This window comes from Myotis brandtii, unplaced genomic scaffold, assembly GCF_000412655.1.
Source record: "Myotis brandtii unplaced genomic scaffold, ASM41265v1 scaffold36, whole genome shotgun sequence".
Taxonomy (NCBI): domain Eukaryota; kingdom Metazoa; phylum Chordata; class Mammalia; order Chiroptera; family Vespertilionidae; genus Myotis; species Myotis brandtii.
Window position 1 is genome coordinate 938,430 of NW_005363836.1, and position 10,123 is coordinate 948,552.

The following is a 10,123-nucleotide window of genomic DNA, read 5'->3' on the forward strand; positions in this document are numbered from 1 at the left end:
CTATCAAATGCAGAGTTCAAAACCTGGTTATTTAAAAAAGAAGTCAAGAGCCCTAGTTGGTTTGGCTCAGTTGATAGAGCGTCGGCCTGCGGACTGAAAGGTCCCAGGTTTGATTCCAGTCAAGGGCATGAGCCTGAGTTGCAGGCTCGATCCCCAATCTGGGGCGTGCAGGAGGGAGCCGATCAATGATTCTCTTATCATTGATGTTTCTATCTATCTCTCCCTCTCCCTTACTCTCTGAAATAAAAAAAAAACAAGTCAAGAAAACAAGCAAACGCTGGTTATAAGGATGCTCAATAATCTCAGTGAGAACTGCAATGAAGAAATAGGAAACATAAAAATGGAGATAGAAAACATAAACAAAGAACCAGTCAGAAGAATACACTAACTGAAATAAAGAATATATTACAGGGAATCAAGAGTAAAGTAGATGAAGCAGAGGATCAAGCCAGCAATTTGGAAGATAAGGAAGCAGAAAATGCCCAATCAGAATAGCAAAAAGACAAAAGAATCCAAAAACATGAGGATAGTTTAAGGAGCCTCTGGGAAAACTCCAAGTGTACCAATATTCCCATCATGGGAGTGGCAGAACAAGAACAGTGAGAGTAAGAAATTGAAAACCTATTTGAAAAAATAATGATTCAAAACTTCCCTAACCTGTTGAAGGAAATAGACATCTAAGTCCAGGAAGCAGACTTATATATCTTTAAGAAGAAGGAAAAAAAAGATAAAAAATATGAATAATAAAATGGTAATAAATTTATCTATTATCCTTGTGCTCATTGCAGTATTATTTTCAACAGCCAAAATATGGAAGTAATCTAAGTGTCCATTAATAGATGAATGGATAAAGAAGTGGTGCATTTATACAATGGAATATGACTCAGCCATAAAAAGAATAAAATCTTGCCAACTGCAACAACATGGATGTACCTAGAGGGTATTGTGTTGAGTGAAATAAGTTAGACTGAAAAAGACAAAGGCCATATGATTTCACTTAAATGTGGAGTCTAAAAAATAAGATAGGACAGATATTGATATCAGCATTTTACAAAAGATGAAAAAGAGGGGATTGTCAATGAGACTGAGATCATTCCAGGTTCATTTGTTCAATATTTTTTTGACAAATATTTACTGAGTGTTCACTACGGGCCACACTCTGAAACCCAAGATATATATTAATGAAAAAAACAACAAGAACTGCCCCTCTGCACATTTGTTATTTTTCCCACCTAGCATTCATGCCCCCTTCCCTCTTTCGGCAATTTAGAACGTCTTCCTAGGTAATTATTTAAGAAACTCTGATTTGTGTTTCTTTTTAATGGTGGCTGGAATCATTCTAGTTGATAAATAATTACTAGTTCAAAGCACTTCCTCAGCTTCAAAAGCCATATTTACTTATTCCTTAAAGGCTAATTTGCTGAACAAAAGTGAAAGCTTGAATTATTATTTAATAAAATAAGTCAGGCTTCCAAATCTTTCAGCGATAGCAGTTTAAGTGGAGAAAAAAGAAAGGATTCTAATTTTGCTTTTTTTTGGACTGTGTAGATAAGTTGAGAATATTATAAAAAAGAAATGCAGAAGTGAGAACAAAGTACACTTTTTTTTTCGAAGTTGTTACTATTCTAACACCATCACAGTGTGAGGAAAGAAAACCTCGTAGCCATTAAATACACAGAAACTGTTTTAAATCGTGATGATGGGGAGCAGTGAGCCTTTCTTCTAAAAGTTCAGAATTTCCTAATATAAACAGTTTAACTTCATTGCATTCTAATCTTTTGAGAAGAATTTTCTAAATTTATGAGATGTAATCTGGCACACATAATTTAAACTGTTAAGTTTATATTTTGGTTTAAAAAAGATCTTTGTTTTGGATGTCATTGTAAAATCCTTGGAATCTAAAAATATGATCTTTTTCATGAAAGAAATTAACTAGACCTTCATAAATTAACAGGGCTTTTATGGAAAATGGATCTGACCAAAATAACCAAAGCTGTCCTGGAGTTTAGCCAGAGTTTTAATATTATGTTAATCAAAGGTAACACTTTCTAAAAGGAATGATGTTTGACTTCATAATAGAATGTATTTTTTCATAACTTACACTAGAAGGCTCAAAGGATATGAGCCACTTTCCCAATATTGTACATTAGTTTTGAAAAGATAACGTTTGCTGATGTTGATAATTCTGAAATCTGCAAGAACCTTCTGGATCAGAAGGCTGAGTGAAATGGTTAAAAGTGTGGTCTTTGATGTCATGGAATTTTGGATTCAAAGGCCTACTCTGTCATTTACTGTGTCACCTTAAACAATTTATATACCATCCCATACACCTTAATTTTTACATCTGTAAAATGGAAGCAAGGAAGGAGTGTATAATAACACCTACCTTGTAGGGTTTGATACTTGGCATGGTGGCTGGCCCATTAGAAGTGCCAAACAAATGCAAGTTGTTGTAGACAAAAAATATTCAACTCCCTTTTGTTTATGTAACACATTACATTTTCTAAATGATTTGTGTCATAGCACCCCAATTAATTTTTTGAGACAAATGAGAGGAAAATAGAACATATATTGATATCACCATTTTACAAAAGATGAAAAAGAGGGGATGTTAATGAGACTGAGATCATTCCAGGTTCATTTGTTCAATATTTGTTTAACAAATATTTATTGAGTGTCCACTCTGGGCCACTCTCTGACACCCTAGATATATATTAATAAAAAAACCAAAACAAGAACTGCCTTTCTGTACATTTGTTATTTTTGCCACCTAGCATCCATACCCTCTTCCTCCTTTTGGCAATTTACTATTTCTTCCTGGGTAATTTATCTGTCCTCCATTGTTTGCAAACTGGTGGTGCAGAAGGACATGGCATAACTCTAGGCAATCAATCTCACTTGCCTGGGTTTTGGAAACTTGTGGGGAAGGATACAAGATAAAAATAATTGCAGCTAGCCCAGCTGGTGTGGCTCAGTGATTGAGCATCAACCCATGAACTAGGTCATGGTTCCATTCCCCATCAGGGCACATGCCCAGACTGTGGGCTCAGTCTCAGGTAGAGAGTATGAAGGAGGCAGCCAATCAAAGATTTTCTCTCATCATTGATGTTTCTAACTCTCTCTCTCCCTCTCCTTTCCTCCATGAAATCAATAAAAGCATATTTAAAAAAATAATTTCAGCTTATTTAACCCTGATGACACTACCTATTAGTTCATGTAAAGATACCCAGAGCTGCTCTAACTTTTATCTTGACTATCTGATGCTACACTACAAGGTAGATAACATTCCAAAATAAAATTTCTTTTTGCTTAGGTTAACCAATGTCAGATTATATTGTTTTCATCCAAAGAAACATAACTGATAGAACCTGTGCAAGTGCAACATAATTCATTCCCAGAAGTCTTGAAATCTGTTTCTAAGAAAACGTTGTTGTAATATTGGTAGTGTGGCAGACAAGAGGTTGCTTTATCTTAGTCTTATTTTGTACCTAGGAGGAAAGTGTTAGGGCTTTGCCAGTAATGTGGGCTGCAAAGGAATTCACAACTAAAAGAAGAGATGCAGAGAGGAAGTTTATTTTACTTTCCAAGAGAGGAAAGGGCCGGTGCATTGCTAATCAATACAGGGCAAGAAACTAACAGGGGCTCTACTTTTAAAGAGTAATGGCTGCTGTTGCTAGGTGACAAGGAAGAAAGGGGTTTGGGGTTAAAGTTGAGCAGACATCAGGGGGTTGTCTTGAAAAGTTATAGTTTATTTGTTTTCCAGTAAACTGTATGGCAGATGTCCAAGGGAGGTGCCTTATCAGTATTTTCCCCAAGCCTGTAAAACATGCTTAGAGTAAGTTATGAAGAGTTCAAAAGAGGATTGTTTGAAGGAGTAGGGGGAAGGAAGCGTTCTACTAACTAGAGACTCCTTGGTGTGAATTATCCCTGAGTTCTGGAAACAACAGGGAGGAGGAGATGCAAGAATGCAGCCTTGAGAGTAGCTTATCTTGTCTTGCATGCAGTTTGAATACAGGGGCTGTTTAAATCAGAGGAGCTAACAATCTTGGGGTTTAATTACCAGGTGCTCCTCATAAATTGTGGAAGGCTAGAGCAAAGAAAAAGAAAGGCTTTTTTTTTGTTTGTTTCTGCCCTTACAGAAAGTATTAACACATTAATGTTCCCTGTACAGCTGAAGCAAAACAAAGTAATATTTTTCTTAGACTAATCTATTCCTCTGGTTCTTTATTCCTCTTTCCTGCTCTATTTCTTTTTTTTCCATTTGATAACCATCCAGACTCTGCCTCATGTCTTTCCTTAACATATGTCAGCTTTTGCTACATAACAAACTTCAAAGTTTCAGTGACTTAACACCAATAAATATTAATTTAAAAAATTTTTTTTACCCATGGGTCTGTTGACAAGCTGGACTTAGCTTCCATCTACATGTTGGGTCCAGATCTGCTCTATGTGTCTCCTTGTTCTTCTTGGACGGACCAGGTTACTCTCCTGGTCGATGACAGAGATTCAGATGCCAAATTTCAAAGCCAAATCCTGAGAGCAGCTGATGAAAAATATTGAGAAAATCTGGAAAGAGTACTTTCATGATGTTTAGTTAAACAGGAGCTGGCTTAACAAGGAGGCAGAAATTTACAGTGATGCTCAATTTACATTTATGCTGCTTCTTTTTGTTTTCGGGACAAGCTATTTTTCTGGATTATTTCCCACTCCTTTTCCTTGGTACTTTATAAGTTTTGAAAAATTGATGTAGTCACTGAAATGAAAGTTTTTTTCCACAAGGGAAAAAAAATCTCTAGTTTATACAGAAGATGCTTGCTCTAGACACAGAAGCAGTGTTTCCATTCAGGCTTGATTAATGAGTGGACGCTGCCTTAGATTTCAGTACTCTTTTTGCCTTTCCCAAACAACTTTGACCTTTGCAGATAAATGTCCTGGCTGAGCAAAGAACTCAGGGCCACTGGATGATGGTTATGTCTGCAGCAGGGAGAGCTGGATTCTCATGTGTCTGCTAGTGCTACATTGATTTGATGTGAGATGGTATCTACTGAGTTACAATGGATCTGTGTCCTTGGTTACCCAAAAGACAGCAAGTGCATTTCCAAAGGTTGAAAACATCATTGGAAAAGTGAGTTCCAATTGCAATTACTGCAGTTTGCCTTTAATCTCTTTCTTCCTTAAGGGACCCTTGTTACTTCATAACCCATTCTTGCCTCTCTCCCTACACCAATACATTTTGGACTTTCTAAATAGACATTCACTCGGATGCTCTGAATATATATTTTCTTCCTTCATCTAGAATGTGCCTATTTACAAACCCAACCACCAGAAGCTAACTGATCACTGCGATCAGATAAAATTACTGTTAACCCATTAAAAAGAACACACCAACTATAATTTATTGATCATTTTTAAGTGCTTTAAAAGCTTCATGTCAACGAATGCTCACAATATCCTTATAAAGCAAGTACTATTATTATTCCCATTTTACAGATTATGAAGCTAAGTTTTAGAGAAAGAAGTCAATTGCTCAAGTTCTTGGAGCCATTAAGTGGCAGAGTCAGGCTTCCCATTCAGGTCCTCTTGACTCCAAAGTCCATATTTTTCACAGTGCAGCCTCACATGTGTCTTTGACTAATAAGGGGTTTCATGGGACATCTGTAATTTGATAAGGGACAGTGCCCATAGGAATGCTGACCTACTGACTGGTTGATAATAAACCATCTTCACGTTTATCAGTAAAAAAAAATGATAGGTATCTATGTTCTGAAGATAAAGTTGACACTCAATGATTGATGCTGAGATATATAAAGGCTATCTTTTCCTCTATTAAAAAAATTTTAAATATTTTTAAAATTGATTTTAGAGAGGAAGGGAGAGGAAAAGAGAGATAGAAACATCAATGATGAGAGAGAATCATTGATCGGCTGCCTCCTGCATGCTCCCCACTGGTGATCGAGACCGCAACCCAGGCATGTGCCCTGACCAAAAATTGAACCATGACCTCCTGGTTCATAGATCGACACTCAACCGCTGAGCCACACCGGCTGGGCTCCTCTATTCAAATTTTTGCATTACCTAAAAAAAAAAAAGAAAAAAAAGAAATTTCAGCTGTTCTTTACTATTAATTCACCTATTTACTTTCTTTTAAAAAATAGATTTTTATTGATTTCAGAGAGGAAGGAAAAAGAAGAAAGAGATAGAAATATCTCTTGTAGCCTGACTGCTGGGCTCACCTACTTACTTTCAAGTTCTCCTAATCACTTTGGATTCAGGAGATTTAAGAAATGAAGTCTTAAGAAAACTGCCCTATTTATTTTCAGGTCCAACTTTTCTTCATGGGAAGAAAGAAAAATTGGTGGTTCTTCACACATTTTGCAGATAAATTATCTGAATACATACTTGACTTCATTGTTTAGATACATTTAAAAAGTAAGAGAATAAAAAGTAGAGCTCAGTGATTCTGATCTTGACACACTTCTACTATATAAACTTAGTTAAAGCTTATTGAGTTATAGGTTTGTTTGCTGAGTTACTGAGTCTAGCCATAGACTCAGTGACTTACTTCATGAAGGAACTGCCTCCCATTCTCTGTGGCACAGCCAAATCTCACACTTCTACCTGGAGGTCATTTTCTGTACCCAGTACTGCAGAAACAGTAATTTGGTAATTGTGCAGCTAAGTAACTGCTCTGTAATAATAAGTGTCTATTAATGGCCCAAAATGCAATTCTCAGGGACACAATGTGATCGTTTGAATGAATGGAAGAAAGGCTTTTTCTTTGTCAACAGGTCACAGAACATCAGTGCCTGCAAGGCAGGCTGGCAGGTGTAATCATTACGCCAGCCCTGATGGTTATGAAAATTGCTTATGGAGCTCTCAGTGAGTTTTCAAAAAGATCATGGGAATGATAACAGATAAAAAAATATATTTTCATTGATTTCAGAGAGGAAAGGAGAGGGAAGAGAGATAGAAACATCAATAATGAGAGAGAATCATTGATCGGCTGCCTCCTGCATGTCTCCTACTGGGGATCTAGCCTGCAACCTGGACATGTGCCTGGAGCGAGAATCAAACTGTGACCTCCTTGTTCATAGGTCAACACTCAACCATGGAGCCACACCAGCTTGGTAACAGATAAAATATTTTAATGGAAGAATCCAAGATCAAGGATTCACAAATTTTTTTAGTAAAAACAAAACATTCTTGGCAACTCCAACAAATTGCAAATCACTCTTGGCAGCAAGTGATCAATAATGTGTCACTGCCAGAAAAAATTATCTACAGTTCATACTCATGGTAACTATGATAGTTTGGCCATAAAATAGAAGAGAAGAAATGTAATAATAATAACAATAATAATAAAAACTTTTGTTGTTTTCTGTTTTCCTACAAAACCAGCAGCCATGAAATAATTTTGTTTCTTTACCAGGTTTTGTGGACAGATATTAGAAGCAGAAAGCTGATGTGGGGAGTGCACAAAAGCTTGCTCTAATCACGATTTTGTCAGATATGTCAGTGGTAAATATGGCTCTCCCTGACATCCATTTGCCCATCTTTCTCACAGTACCTTTCTCTCTACCTAGAAAAATAATAAGATAGTAACAGAGAAGAAAGAAAATAAATGGAAGAAAAAAATTTCTAAAGACATATAGAGCAGGAAGAAAGAAAGAAGAGAGGAAGAACAGAATGATGAAATGGGAGAAACACAGAGTGTACCTTCTTCTTCAGCTCCATCACTTTCTGGCTATATGATCAGAGACATATTTATTGACGTAACATTGGTTAATAACATCACATAAATTTCAGATGTACTACATTATAATTTTTGTTTGTTTGTTAAATCCTCACCGGAGGATATTTTTCCATTGATTTTTAGAGAGAATTGGAAGGAAAGGTGGGAGGGAGTGGAGAGAGAGAGAAACACATTAAGTGATCACCCCAACCAGGGCAGGGATCAAACCTTAACTAAGACTGAACCCTTGATCCTTTAGTGGGAGGGGTTGATACTCTAATCACTGAGTCAGGGCTACTACATTATAATTTGATATCTGTTTACTCTATTGCATGTTCACTACCAAAAGTCTACTTTCCTTCCTTTACCATATATTTGATACTCTTTACCCAATCCACCTTTCTTCCACCTGCTTTCCTTGCAGTAACCATCATTCTGTTGTCTGTATCTATGAGCTTGTTCTTGTTTTGTTAGTTCATTTGTTACTAAGTGTTTATTAATAGATAAATGGATAAAGAAGATGATGAAATGATAGTCATAAAAAAGATGAAATATTGTTATTTGTGACAAAATGATGGTTCTTGAGGGTATTTTGCCAAGTGAAATAAGTCAAACAGAAAAGGACAAAAACCTTATGATTTCACTCATATGGAGAATATACAAAAAGTAACAAATGATGAAAACAAACTCATAATGCATTTCACTATATGGTTCTGTGCATTATTTTCTTTTATCTTACAATAACTCTCTCTGTATATGATTTGACTGCAATCTTTTCTCCTGTTCATGTTTAAGTGAGATGAGGTTTTAAGAAATCTCAGAAGAGGAGTGTTGACCAGTAGTTTTCCTAGCTTTGCAGTTGTAGAACTTCCTCTTATTAAAATGAAGTATTCAAAGGATATGATCTTATACTTTCTGCAGCCCACCTTCTCTGTACTCCTCCCTTACTGTTACCTGGATCTTTTCTTCGGTTTGGTCCTACTGTCTCTATCCTGCTCAATTTACCTTCTCCTCCCAGAAGATTCTCCTGGAGGCTGATCTTTGTCCTACGAGGGAGCTTTAGCTGTTTTATTTAATATTTTCATAGGGCACACACTGACCTGCATCCTCTAAACTTTTGTTGTCCCTTAGCACTCACCTTTTATTTGGAGCCCATGAAACCAGTACCTATTTTGGTGCTGTTCCAAAAAATGGCCCACTGAACTTTCCAGAATGGACTCCTCAAGTTTGGGTCCTTGAGCCATTCAATTTCTGAGTCTTCCAGTTCTCCCAGGTGTCAGAAATCCCTTTGCCTACCCTCTGCTTCCTTCCACACAGTTGGCAGTAGTATGTGAGATGTGCTCAAGTTAGTTTCACCTCAATTCAACCAACTTTGAGGTGTATAGAGATACTTTTTACTTAGTTTTGTTGTAGAATTTGTCTGAATGTATTTCTAGTTGTTTGTTTGTTTGTTTGTTTGTTTTGTTTTTTTTTTAGGGGAATTTGGAAAGTCTAAAACTATGTTGTATACCTACAATTTCCTTTGAACCTCCTCCTCCCCAAAATCGTTATAATAGTTTTAAAGGTTTGCCTTTCTGTATATAGTTATTTACTCTACCTGACATTTATTTTCATGTAGGATAGCAGATAAGAATTTAAGTTTTTTTTATTTGTGTAATTTCCCCCCACATATATGCATCTTTTCTTCCTCTGAGTTGTAATACCATATCTCTGACAAGTTTTCATAAAACCTTGGTTCTGTTTGAGATCTGTATTCTATATTTCTATTCTTATACCAAGATTACTCTGTTTTAATTGCCACAGTAATTACATTTCTTTATAATATACTAGAGGCCCGGTGCATGAATTCATGCACATTGAAAGAAATTAATTAGAAGAAATATTTTAATATTGCTACTCGCCCTTCCTCTGTAATAGAAGTGTCAACCAAATTAATGATTGACAATGACAGATGGAAACACACACGTGCGATTGGCACCAACGAGAGCTTTATATCTACACTAATAAAAGAGAAACATGGTGATTGGCGTACGACCGCTACCCTTCCCATTGGCTAATCAGGGAGATATGCAAATTAACTGACAGCCAAGATGGCGGCCGGCAGCCAGGCAGCTTGAAACTAACATGAGGCTTGCTTCCTTCAGTGACGGAGGAAACCAACGTTCCCCGCCTGCCTTGCAGGCCTCTGAGCCTGCAGTTTGAACATTGTAACAAACATAGAAGCTAAAAAAAACCCCAGAAACCAGCTTTCAGCGAGCTGGGATCTCAGAGCTGGAGTCAGAGCTGGAGTTATACATTGTTTCGAACCGAAACAAACCAGATACCTACTTTCAGCAGCGGAGGCCTAAGAGCTGGAGCCTCAGAGCTAAAGCTGGCCCAGAATAAAAAAAA

At 36.8% G+C, this 10,123-nt stretch overlaps 1 long non-coding RNA gene across 1 annotated transcript in view; it reads right to left on the bottom strand.

Moving 5' to 3' along the window:
• Positions 1–478: 478 nt before the first annotated feature.
• LOC106727080 overlaps positions 479–10,123 on the bottom strand; it is a 14,996-nt gene continuing 5,351 nt past the window's right edge. Inside the window, exons 2-3 of the long non-coding RNA XR_001363232.1 lie at positions 9,715–9,719; positions 479–695 (exon numbers count right to left, since the gene is read on the bottom strand). This is a non-coding gene — a long non-coding RNA (uncharacterized LOC106727080). The remainder of the gene's footprint in view (positions 696–9,714; positions 9,720–10,123) is intronic.